The 12,283-nt window shown below is 49.8% G+C and overlaps 1 protein-coding gene across 3 annotated transcripts in view; it reads right to left on the bottom strand.

The window, feature by feature from the left end:
* Cers4 (ceramide synthase 4) overlaps positions 1–10,543 on the bottom strand; it is a 35,130-nt gene extending 24,587 nt beyond the window's left edge. The window contains exon 1 of one of the 3 annotated variants that reach the window (XM_050127433.1): positions 10,418–10,543. The gene's annotated coding sequence lies outside the window, so the exon portion shown is untranslated. Of the gene's footprint in view, positions 1–9,768; positions 10,158–10,417 lie in introns of those variants that run through there. The other 2 variants (XM_050127432.1, XM_050127431.1) reach the window with 2 other exon arrangements.
* Positions 10,544–12,283: the final 1,740 nt, after the last annotated feature.

The following is a 12,283-nucleotide window of genomic DNA, read 5'->3' as shown; positions in this document are numbered from 1 at the left end:
CAGCCTTGAGGAGTTAGTTCTCTCCTTCTACAGTGTTGAGTGTGCCCCAGGCATCAAACTCAGGTCTTCAGGCTGAGCAGCAAGCACTTTTACTCACTGAACCATCTCAGAGACCCCCTTTTCTCATATTATCTTCCTCACTCTTCCCTACTCCCAAGCGTATTTGCATCCATGCATGCATGTGTGTCTGTGTGTGTGTATGTGCGCGCACATTCGTGCATGCATTGAAACTTGCCATCCTCTTGCCTCATCCTCCCAAGACATGCACCAACACACCTAGTTTATAAGTTTTTAAAGAGATTGGGTTTATTTGCTTGTTTGTTTGTTTAAAAGTTTTGCTATTATTGGGTCTTGGGGGGTTGAGGGAGCTTTTGTTTATTTGTTTTGAGATAGGGTCTCCTGAATCCCAGACTATCTTCCCTGTACAGCCAAATGTGATCTTGAACTTCTCACCCTGCCCTCATATTCTGAAAGCTGAGGTAGGGGCATGCACCACCCTGCTTGGAGTTGAACCCAGGGCTTTATAGATGATAGGCAAGCCCTCTACCAACTGAACTGAATCCGCAGTCCAACTGTTCTTGGTTAAATTCTCTATGTTAGAACCAGAAGCCACACGGAATAAGTATTCATATTACAAATGGACTCACCTACTGCCAAATGTCCTAGTGTGCCTCTAGGTCATTAAAGTCACATGACTGTTGTTTATTTTCAAAAGAGACTTTCCCTTCCTCCCTTAGCAAACCAGCATCTGTGCAAAGAGAGCAACGTGGCCATAAAAACAAACACAGTAAATCAAAATCAAGCTCCATCCTGGCGCTCCTGATTCAAGAGAAGGTGGCAAGTGGCTACTGCTGTAATCTTGTTTGATTTGGTTTTAGATTTGTGTGTGTGTGTGTGTGTGTGTGTGTGTACTAGAACCCATAACCACACTGGTTCTAGACAAGCATCCTAGCACTGAGCCATACCTCCAAGCCCTCACTGGGAGGTGCTAGTAAGATGCTCTGTCACTGAGCTATATTTCCAGCCTCTTTTATTGCTTATTTTGAAAAATTATTTCACTGAATTTCCTAGGCTAGCCTTGGGTTCACAATCCTCCTGCCTCTGGTTCCAAAGTACCTGGGATAGAAGGCTTGTGCTACCATGCCTGGGGCTGTTGCTGCTTTTTGTTTCACTTTTACTAAAGATTTATTTTTAATTATATGTAATATATATATATATCTATGTGTGGTTATATACACATAATGCAAGTGCATGAAAAAGTCAGAGAAGGCATCAGATTCCCCAGAACTGGAGTTCCAGGGGTTGTGAGCCAACTGAGAGGTGCTGGGAGGCAGATCTGTCGTAGGAACCACATCCGCTCTTAACAAGTGAGCCATCTCTCCAATTCCAGGCTTGTCATGTTCTAAAAATATAACAGCATCTATGCTGCCTCTGACCCTGTACCGAGGGAAGGAAGCGGAGAGGAGAGTTGCAGTGAAGGACACCAATCTGTAGGTGGCCCTCCAGATGGCATAGGCTTTGTGACAATACCCTGTGGAGACAGGAACAGCAGTGGGCACAGGGAACATGTCTTTCAGCTTGAATGGGTGGGCTGAGGGTCCTTGCCAAAAAGTGAGTCCCCAGTGAAAATATCACAGCCTTAAAGGTTCAGGGGTGTGATACTCACTGATGGTAGCAGCAAGAAAGAAGGCATCCACTCTGGCCCTCCTACATCAGTCCGATAGCAGCTCATAGCTCAAACCTATCTCTTCTGATCATGAACCTGAGGGCTTCTTATGGCTCCTGGCCTGTCAATTAAAGTCTCCATAGTTACCTAGCTCTTCCTACCACTCCACCCAGCCCCACTGATCTCCTTGACTCTGTGGCTCTCACTCTAGGTACACAGATTCCGAAGATCCATTCAAACTTCAGCAACAGCATGTTGGGCCGACCTATGATGCTAGGTCTTTGGCTGGGCTGCTCCCTCCAGCAGAGTCCCCCAGTCACCACTGCCACTGAGACCCAGCTGAGCTTGCAGGTGAGAAACTGCCTGCAACTGCTTACAAGAAGCCTCCAGGATACCCACGTTGGCTTGGGGGAGTCATCACCATCACTTCCAGGGACTGCAGTGCCTCTGCTGGGCTAGGATTACTCTGCCTTGCAACCACTTGCCCAAGCACCCGTCTCTTCCCCTAGAATAGGGCTACCTAAGAAGGTAGTAAATGCACCAATTCCCCCTTGATGGCTAATCTTGGTCGTCAACTTGATCAGATTGTGGAATCAGCTAAGAGAGGTGCCTCTGAGGATCAGTTGAAGGTATCCCCTGAGAGAATTAACTAAAGGGAAAGGACCCTCCCGCAATGTGTGCAGCATCTTCTGGTGGCAGCCTAGATATAAAGAGGTCTGGGGAGAAAACGGGACTTCTTTTGCCTACTTGTCTTCACTGGCTGCTGGTGGGTGCATCTACGTTGTTGCTGTTACCGCTACCACCATCTTATACTAACACTAGAACCTATCTCCTTTGACTTTCTATTGTGGACTGAAGACCCTCCAAGAATCCTTCAGGCCTTCAGTGACAAACTGGGACAACTGAGGCACCCAACCTCTAGGACTGAGTGACTACTGCGTTGTCACCCACTCCAGTGTGCAGGTAGCCACTACTGGACTGCCTGGTGTATGTTATGCGAGCCTACCTAATAAATCCCCTTTGTAACATATATTCTTCCTATAAGTTCTATTCCTCTACAGTGGTAATCCTCAACTTGTGGGTCTTGACCCCCACAGGGATCATACATCAGATATTTACAGCACAATTCATAAAAGTAGCAAAATCACAGTTATGAAGCAGCAGTGAAGTAATTGTATGGTAGGGGGAGGGTCACCAGTACACGAGAAACTGTATTAAGGGGTCACAGCACTAGGAAGGTTGAGAACCACCACTCTAGAGAACCCTGACTAACAGTGTCTATTGCCGGCTCCAAATCCAGCCTCAGCTCAAAATGCACCTCCCAGAGAGGCCTACACCAACCAAAATAAAGGCAATCACCTCATCCTCAGACTGCTTCTGGAAAAAAGAAAACGCAGAAAAATCTTAAATGCTCTGCTTCTGGATGTGAGGTCCAGGAACCTCTCTGACTAAATAAGACTCATCCCTAAGTCCTTCTGGCCTCTACCTACGTCTCCAGGAAGCCACAGCTGAGCCGTCCATTAAGGACGGGTTGCTTCTATCATCTTGTAGATTGCTGTGGAAACTGAGGTACAGGATCACTCAAGATCATAAAGGAGGAAGCAGAAAGCTGAGACCCAGAAGGTGAGCTTACCCGTCTTACAAACCTCTACCCAAATTGAGCCTCATGTCAACATTCAGCCTGATCTCTACTTAGGCTGTATCCACAAGTACCTGGATGCCTGTCATCATTTCCTTTGGGTACCCGCCATGCACCAGATCTACACGTGGGAATCTCCACAGAGAACTGAGTAGCCGGTATAGCTAACCCAGGAGTTCAGGTGTTTAAAAGCGCGGGGGAGAGATACATAGTATTTTTTTGTTAAACAGTTTGTTTCATTGTATCAGCCAGCAACTAGTCCTGTGGAGAGAATAAGGCCTGGAGGAGAATGTGAAGAGGGATCCAGAGGAACCCAGAGGCTGCATTTGAAAGACCTGGGTCAGAGGAAATGGCTTCTCAGTCAAGTGTAGGCCACAAGCAGGAGGGCCTGAGTTTCATCTCCAGAAAGCACTTTTTAAAAAGAAAGCCAAGCCAAGGGGTGTGCACTTGTGATCCCAGAACTTGGGAAGCAAAAACAAAGGAAGATTCCTGGGGCCTGCTGGCCAGCAAGCCTAGCCTAATTGGCAAGCACCAGGTCCCAGTGAGAGGCCCAGTCTCAGAAAAGATGGATGGTGCCTGAGGAAGGACACTGAGCTTGTCCTCCTCCTGTGCTTGCAGAGACATGAACACACAAAGAGAGGGAAGGGAGGAAAGGGAAGAATAAAGAAAGAGGGGAAAGGAGAAAGGAAAAAAAAGGACAGACAAACACTGATCAATAAAACTCCTTGAGAAGGCAACATTTTAAATGCAGGAGGCAAAGAAGAGAAACAGGACATTGAGCCAGAGTCAACAGCCAGTCTAAAGACCCTGAGGCAGGTCTATGCACTGGATTCAAGAAACAGACAGTGGCATGGCCACAAGAGAGGGAATAAAGTGAGAGCAGGCAAGGGTCAGCCATCCACACTGAACTGTTCTCAACAGTCGCTCAGCCTGAGACCTGCATCTCTTGCCTCTGTCATTGTCTGTGTCCCCTGTCATCTCCCAGAAGTCCAGGCCCTCTGCCTCCAACCCAGAAGTAAGCCCATTACACCTGTCACATTATAGAGCAGAACCAGGGTCAAAGAGTACCTGCCACCGATTTGGACAACCGCCCAGCATACTATCCAAACTCAGGAAAGACTCATGGTGACACACACCTTTAAGGCCACTGCTAGGGATGTCTGTGAAATAAAGGCCAGCCTGATCTACATGAAGAGTTCCAGGGCAGCTAGTGCTACATTGTGAGACTCTGTCTCGAAATTAATTAATTTTGGATCTCAGGTTTTTTTTTTAACCCCCAGCAATTCAGATCAAAATATGCTCAGTGAAGTCAGAGCAGATGATGCCTCAGTCTGTGGTAGGAGTGGGGAGGGTGCCGAGAGCAAGTCACCAGCTCTTGCCCATGTGAAGGGTACAGGGAGAGGGCACAAGTTTCATCTCCACCTCCTGGGAAGAGTGGCCACTGGTCCCATCCACAGAACACATGCGCTTGGCTTCTGTGGTTTCTCCTCCAGGCTCAGCATCTTTGAGTCTTCAGGCTCCTCTTCCCTGCTACTCTGCTCTATGAATTGTCTGGCCTTTATCAGCTCTTGCCTCCATACCAACAGAGTTCTTCCCCTGGCTAATTCCTTCTCTCTACCCCTGGGCAAGAAGAAAATTTGGACCCCTCTAGGATGTTTCCCTGGGCAACCCCACCATGTGCAAAGGGAAGATGTATTGCCCTGGTTAAGGGGGTAGGGAGAGGTGTAGTCAGTCCTGTCTTCCTCTTTTTTTGAGTTCATTAACACTCATATAGAACAAAATTACAAAGCAAAAAGTTCTATCTACCCACCCATCCTCTCTGGGGTAAGGATCTTCCAAGGGTCTGCTGTGGTTGGTCTTCAGGTCCTTGAGAACCTTCAGGATCTTTGCCTGTTCCTCTTAGTTCATTCTCTGTCTTTCTGTCTCTCTGTCTCTCTCTGTCTCTCTCTCTCTCTCTCTCTCTCTCTCTCTCTCTCTCTCTTCCTCTCTATCTATCTCTCTGTTTCAGCCATACCAGCCTCCTTGCTATGTCTCCAGTACATATCAAGCTTGTGGTGGCCTCAGGACCTTTGCACCTGCTCATCCCTCTGCCTGGAGTGCTCTTCCTCCACATAATTATCTGGTTTAGGCCTCATCCTTTTTCCTGTCCCTTCCCCCAAGAACACAGGTTTCCCAATACCACCCAATATAGATTTGGATACAAATAACACAAGCAGTGATGGGAGGAAGATAAAGCCAAAAAACAGGACAAATGGGGACACCAGGATGTGACTAAGAGAGAAAAATCCCTTTTTAGACAGTCATGGAACCTTAGACCAAAATATAGCTTCAGGAGCCCAAAAGGAGCTGAGTGCTAGCCACTCTGGGACATATAATAACATCACACTAGAAAGATACAGAGTCCAGACAGAGGGAAGAGACAGGCTTCTTTACATTCCTCAGAGCTACTCTGAGTCTGAGGTGGCCTATTAGAAAGGGACCAAAGAGGACCTAGAGAAGGCCTGAAGGATGAGGAAGGATGGCTTCTCAGGTAAAGGCACTTGCCACCAAACGACTCAATTCAGTCACTGGGACACACATGGTAGAAAAAAAAAAAACCTGACTCCTACAAGTTTTATACATACACACACATGGGGGGGGGGGGGGCACTGTGAATAAAGTAAAAATGCTGTACAAGGTCAGGTACATGTGGGAGGAAGATTCCTGTCCATGAATTCCCCAAGCAGGGCATTCGGAGAGTTTCTTACTTATATTTTAATTAAAGTATTTATTTTTGTAATGCTGGGGATGTTACCCAGGCCTTCACACATGCTAGGCAAGAGTTCTGCCTTCACCCAGGTCTCCAGCACCTCTCAGCCTTTCTCTTATTCTTTTTCACAATTTTATTTTTTCATGTGGGTGTGTGGAGGTGGTTGCACAAGTGCCATCCTGCATATGTGAAGGTCAGAGGACAACTTGCAAGAGTTGGTTCTCTCCTTCCACCATACGGATTCTGGAGATCAGCCTCAGGTCATCAGGCTTAGTAGCAGGGGCCTTTACCCAACGGCTCACCATATTGCTGGCCAGCCTTCCTCTTTACTTAACCCATAGCACCTTTGGCTCATGGCTCCCACCTACTCCCTGCCCTCTCTTCCCGCCAGCTCCCATCTTCTTCCTCCAAAGCTTGCGCTTGGCCACTCCTCCACCAGCTCGCTATCCGGAGGTATGATAGGAGGCAAATACCAGAAACAGATTAACAGAGTGCTGAGCTGAATGTAACCCTGTTCCCCTCACGCAAGCCACACATATCAATCAATGGCTGCCCCAGCCCACCTAGTCCATCCAAGGTCCACTGAATTCTCACCCATCCAAACCTCCATTTGATACAGTCCCATCACTTGAACCAGATTAGTCACCTCTATTCCAGTCTCCTGGCTCCTGCCCTCAGAAGCATCACACACACCCAGCAGTCTGTTCTCTAGGGTCAGAATAGTCTCTAAATTCCCCACTGAGGTCTAGTTATCCTGTTATCCTCCAGACCTCAAGGTTTTTTTGTTTGTTTGTTTGTTTTTAGAAAGAGAGAGAGAGTGTGTGTGTGTGATTCCACTGCCCAAAGAGGGCAGAGGAGAGCATCAAATTCCCTGTAACTAGAGTTATATCAGATGGTTGTAAGCCACCTGATGCGGGTGCTGGGTTCTGATCACAGGTCCTCTGCAAGCAAAAACAAGCGCTCTTACCAATAATCAACCTGTCCAGCCCCCAAGAATCTCAAAGTCCTTTCATACCTCTGCTAATTAGTCCTCTAAGCACCCAGCAGTGTGCTTAGAGCCTTGTGCCTCCTGATCCTTTGGTTTGCAATGCTGCCCCTCTGTCCAGTGAACACAGCTCTCCATCCTTAGCTGAATCACTGTCCCCACGCAGGATGCCTTCTCTGACTCTCCCTGGGTCAAGTCATGCTACTGTACTTGATTCTGCCCTGAGGCAAGAACTCTGCACTTAAATGGGCTGGTTTCATCAGGCACTGATTACTAGCCAGGCATTGTCCTCAGCTCTTTAACTATATAGGGTGTTTAAGTGGTATCATTCCCATTTTACAGCTGGGGAAAATGAGGTAAACCTACTAGCCTGAGGGCTGCAGCACTCAAACGGGAGGTAGGTACAAGCCCAGGCAGTAGAATGTGGCAGCCTGGGGCACCCAGATCACAGGGGAGCATCCCCGCTGCAATGATTTCTTGTGTCATCCCAGGAGTGGGAGGAAGAGACCTTTGCTCACTCTCCTTGTCATCTTTCGTAAGCCCAGAGGCTCCTTCGCCAAAAGTTCACTGTCTCCCAGGCACTATGCCAATGGCCTTGGGTTTGGAGGAGGATAGTGTTGTTCTTATCTCAGAGTGGGGCCTGGAGGCCACTCAAGGACCTCAGGAGTAGAAAGGCACTGAGATCTGTCAAGCACCATCCACAGCTGAGGGCTCATTAATACTCAAAGAAAGATACCGCAGACCCATTTCCTAGATTGGCAAACAGAAAGTTGGAACCCTTTCCCACAGGCACGGGCTCTCAGCATATATCTATTGCCCCTTCACTTCTTGACTCCCGGAAACACTCCCCTTTGGGAGTGAGTGAAGTGAGAAGGGAGGCAAAAAAGATCCCCAATATTCCCTGCGACCTGGCTGGACTCAAGGCAGGCTGAGCGATGCTCTGGGAACTCCACCCAAACAGCAGCTATGGCTGGGAGGGGCCAGCTGTACAGGCTAGTGAGCTTCCAAGGCAACTTCCCAGTCTAGGATTCCTCTTCTCCAGCGCTCCAGCCAGACAATGGGTTCAGCTCACCCCAGCAGAGGTCACACTGGTGCCTAGAATCTTGGCTGGGCTCAGACTGCAGTCTTGGGGAGCCCTGTGTCTCCATATCCCAGGCAGTTCATGGGTTTTGCAAGCCAGGCTGGGTCCTACAAGCCTCCTCTTACCTCCACACTCTTCTTTCAGGCCCCCATCCCAGAAATAAAGGGCCCCTCCATGCCCAAGTCTATGGTTCATCTGTCAACCCAGTTACCTGACAAACTGAGGTCGGAGGAATGAAAGTTCAAGGCCTGTCAGGCCAACAGAATGAGTTCAAGACCAGAATGAACAAGTTAGTGAGGCTCTTGTCTCAAAGTAAAACATAAGGGCTAGGTAGATGGCAGTTCGGTGGGTGAATTGCTGGCTATGCAAGCAGAAGAACCTGAGTTCAGATTCCCAGCACCCACGGGGGTAAAAAAATGGGCATTGTGATATGTGCCTGTAACTCCAGTAGGAAGCAGGCAGGAGGGAAGAGGCAGGTGGCTTGTTTTGCCAAAACAGCAAGTTCCTGGTTCAGTAAGAGAGAAAACAGGGTGGAGAGCAACTGAGGGATGCTTAAGAAGTCAACCTCTGGCCTCCACATTTGAGCTCATATACACACGTACACACACACACATCTACACCACATGTGAGCACACACACATAAAGGAAGGAAGCAACCAAAGTGTTTCCGTGGTGGAGTGTCCCCCTTGCATGAGGCCCTAGATTCAACCTGGTTCTAGAGAAAGAAAAAGGCCCCTTCCATTCCCTCGGCAGCCCAGCGCTGTCTCCACACAGGCCTTCCCTCGAGGACAACTTCCAAACATGCACGAAACACAGTTCTTCTGGGAGGAAATAAAGAATTTCTAACTTCTCATGTCTTCACACACTTTCCATCAGAGGTCCTGCCAGCTGCCTCTGCCCAGGTCCTTTCAATCTTCCCACACATATTGGCTGCAGGTTCTTCCTCTCGAGACACAATCGCATGGCTGCTGCTTGCTGGTTTAAGCATCCTCCTATCCATAGCTCTGAGAATGGAACTGTGGGCTCCTCATTGTCTTCCAATCCCTTGTCAACCACTCCCTACCTTCTTTCTTCCCTGTATACACTTCTGATACGTCAGCCTCTTTTGTGATCTGCAAACACACCAACCTGGGCCTTTCCCCGGGATGTTGTTACCCGGGTCCAGAGAGCACTCCAACAGCAGGTGCTGCGGTTGGCCCTTTCCCTCACACACCCAGGGGCTCTCTCACGACACTCTAACCCTCTACCTCCAGTATTAGGATGTGTGCTCTCCACGCTCCCAGCACCAGCTGAAACGTTGCAATCCTGTTAAAGACGTTTCTCAGCGGCCGGTCTATGCGGCTCCCAGACAATGCCCTGCTGTGTCTACGGCCATCGCCCGACCCGTGGCACCCAGCAGGAGCTCGGCACCGATTCTCCGGTGACAGACACTCCTGTGACGCAGCGCCCGTTCATACATCCGGATTCCCCGCAACACGGGGCCACGATAGCCCCTCTTCGCTCCCACGCATTTTCCAGTCTCATCCACCTTCACCTTCGCCCTCGGGGGCCCAAAACTCTCTGGAAAAGGTGGCCCGAGCCCCCGACCTGCTGGGAAACCCTGAGAAGTACCTAGGGGACGGAATGATAGGGAGCTCATTGACCCTACCTTGGGGCCGAGTCCGGCTGGTCTTGGCCTGGGAGGCGAGACTGGAGGTCGCTACGAGGGTTGTTTCTAGGCCGGCGCCCCCGGAGAGGGACACTTGCTTACCTGGGGTGCAAGCGGATGTGTGGAGGCCCAGGTAGGGTGGAAATCAGCAAACCCGAAGATGCCGTAGACACGCGGCTGACGGCGCTGGACCGAGGGATTGTGCTCGCAACAGAGCCTCCACCCACAGGGGAGGAAATAGAGCCCAAGGGGGCCTCGGGGAGGAGTTTGGTGGGGGCTTGGGCGTGGTCTGGGCGGGGGAGGGGCGTGACTTCAGTGGGCTCTGGCCCAGTGTGCTCAGACCTGGTGTGCACAAACCGCTGGGTCTTAGACCCCTGAGCCCTAAACTGCCCAACCCACGTCCTGGCCTCGCCCCCACACCACCAGGCCCCTCCCTAAAGCCCTCCCACAATCCTCGGCCGCCTCCAGACCCCGCCCTCAGTCCCTAGGGCCGTACCCTGAGACCCCGCCTCCAGCAGACCCTGTTTTGAGAAGCCAGGCTCCGCCCCAGTCTATGTCCAGCTGCCCAGAGCTTCCAAATCTCGCCCTCAGCTCCCTCCCCTCCCCCGGCGCCTCCAGGACCCGCCCCCAATTCCACTTGGCACTCTACCCTGCACAGCCTCGCAGCGCTCCAAACCCGCTTTCAGGCTCTTCCTCTTGCTTCCAAGGTCTGGTCCCCCGGCCCAGGCCGGCTTTGTCAGGCCCGCCCCAGCTCCGGCCCTTCTGGGCACCTGGCCTTACTCCAATCGAGCTGTTGGTTTCTGCACTACCTTATCTCTGACCTTTTAACCCAGCACCGCCTGAAGACTATTGCTTCAGCTGGTCAACTTCTGGTTCCCGCTTCCCAGTCTTAGATCTCTATGATGCTCTAGCTTGCAGGTCCGCCTGCGTCCTGTTTTTCAGATGCACTGATAGGTTCGGCGAAAGAGGCTTGGATTCTTCCACAGGCCTGAACTTCTTACACAATTGGAGAGCGCTCTCCCACTGAGCTGTATCCCATTACTGCCCCACCCCCACCCCAACACTCACAGACTTTCACACCCTTTATGAACTTCCCATCCATGTGAGCCTCATCTGATAGAGGGAACTGATGAGCACAGGACACAGGAAGCAACTCTGGGCTGCTCCCCTCTTCCCCTCTATGTAATTACTTTTCTTTTGCTGCAATAAAACACTCCGACAAAATCAATTTAGGAAGGAAGGCTAACAGTTCCGAGATGTGCAGTCTATGCTTGAGGGGAAGTCACAGAGGCAGGAGATTGGGGCATCTGATCACACTCCATCTGCTGTCAAGAAACAGCAATGAATGCTGGTGCTTAGCTGGCCATCCCCTTTTTATATACTCTAGGACCCCAGCCACGAAGCAGTGCATCGCAGTGAACAGGTCTCCCCACTTCCATCTAATGAGGACGCTCAGGCATATCCACAGGTATCTCTCCCAAAGCTGATAACTGAGATTGAACATTACAGCCTCCAGCTAAGGGACTGAAGCAGACACCTGTATTGATCTTCTCCAGACTTTGGGCTCATTGTGGCCAGGCTTGTAGATTGGACGCTGGACCCTGGACCCATGAAGCCTGAGCTAAACACAGTAATAGTAATTCAAAAATGATCACTGTCTTCGTTAGGGGTTCTATTGCTGCTATGAGACACCAAAGCCAAACGCAAGTTGGAGAGAAAAGGGTTTATTTGACTTATACTTCTACATTGTAGTTCATCATTTAAGGAAGCCAGGACAGGAATTCAAACAGGGCAGGACCCTGCAGGCAGAAGCTGATGTAGAGCCCATGGAAGGATGCCGCTTACTGGCTTGCTCTCCATTAGCTTGCTCAGTCTGCTTTCTTATAGAACCCAGAACAACCAGTCCAGGGATTGTCCCACTCATACGGAGCTAGACCCTCCCCCATTGGCCACTAATTAAGAAAATGCTTTAGAACTGGATCTCATAGAGGCATTTCCTCAACTGAAGCTCCTTTCTCGGATGACCATAGCTTGTGCCAAAGTTGGCATAAAACTGGTCAGGACAATTTGACATTGTCATGACCTTTAAAATCTGTGACTATGATACTTCAATTTCTTTTTATATTTATTTATTTGTGGGGGCACAGTCTATATGTGAGGGTCAGAAGGCAGCTTGCAAGAGTCAGTTCTGAGAATCTCCTTCCACCAAATGGGTTCCAGGGACTGAAACTCAGGTCATCAGCCTTAGCAGCAACTGCTTTGCTACCTGACCCATCTCATCAGCCCCTAAATATGTTGCTTCCTGTGGTAAACAAGATTACACATGGCATGAAATAAAGGACCTTGAGAAGGGTGATGACTCAGAACCATCCGGGCCCCCGTGTCACCACAGGGTCCTTATGGTATTGCTTGCAGACATGAACCTGAGTTCCAGAGATGCCTGCTGAATATTAGAACCCAGAGCAGACTCTGAGCCCCCACTGTGCTATCTTCTTGTACATACTTGGACTTGAGT

The sequence above is a fragment of the Alexandromys fortis genome, unplaced genomic scaffold, assembly GCF_014885135.2.
Source record: "Alexandromys fortis isolate MF-2015 unplaced genomic scaffold, M_Fortis_MF-2015_v1.1 scaffold_271, whole genome shotgun sequence".
In the NCBI taxonomy this organism is placed as follows: domain Eukaryota; kingdom Metazoa; phylum Chordata; class Mammalia; order Rodentia; family Cricetidae; genus Alexandromys; species Alexandromys fortis.
Note: the sequence above shows the minus strand (reverse complement) of the source record. Positions and strands in the feature narration are given on the sequence as shown.